This window comes from Corylus avellana, chromosome ca7 (assembly GCF_901000735.1).
Source record: "Corylus avellana chromosome ca7, CavTom2PMs-1.0".
Lineage (NCBI taxonomy): Eukaryota > Viridiplantae > Streptophyta > Magnoliopsida > Fagales > Betulaceae > Corylus > Corylus avellana.
Window position 1 is genome coordinate 14,624,626 of NC_081547.1, and position 597 is coordinate 14,625,222.

The following is a 597-nucleotide window of genomic DNA, read 5'->3' on the forward strand; positions in this document are numbered from 1 at the left end:
GCAAAACAAAGTATGACATTTTATTTTATTGGAAAAACTGCACTTAGCCCCTCCAACTTACATTTCATTTGTAATCACTACAAACTTTAGAAAAGTGACAATCAACTCCCTTGCATTATAGAGCCCTTTCACTGTGCCTCATATGCTAGTATTTTTTTATAGTTATCTCATATTTTTTTATAGCTATCTCTTTTATAAAATAAATGGGATCATGCGTATACAATTAGGAACGAAACCAAGATATTTATTTAGGAAGAGCCGGATATAATTTAAAATAACTTGTTTGCAAAATCTTTGGGGGCAGGCCATTTACTCCCCCTTCTTCCACCCATGCATATAATATTCAAATATAGCCTTTTATGTTCTGCTTGTTTCAACCTAATATATTTTCTGTTAGAAAATGCTTTCAGCGAAAAACGTTTTCTTGAAAGCTGATGTACGAAAAATCATAATATATATATATATATATAAACTTTAAATTATGATAATTTCCCGACTGGGTCCCGGCGGTGACCTGGTTGGGTCCCATGAGTCCCAATCGGGCCCAAGTGTTGTCTGGACTGGGTCTTGACTGTTAAATTGCCAGTTATTCTAAAA

At 34.2% G+C, this 597-nt stretch overlaps 1 protein-coding gene across 5 annotated transcripts in view; it reads left to right on the plus strand.

The window, feature by feature from the left end:
• The window catches only part of LOC132187773 (beta-glucosidase 11-like), a 14,446-nt gene that overhangs the window by 570 nt on the left and 13,279 nt on the right, over nt 1–597 (plus strand). The gene's annotated exons all lie outside the window — the stretch shown is intronic.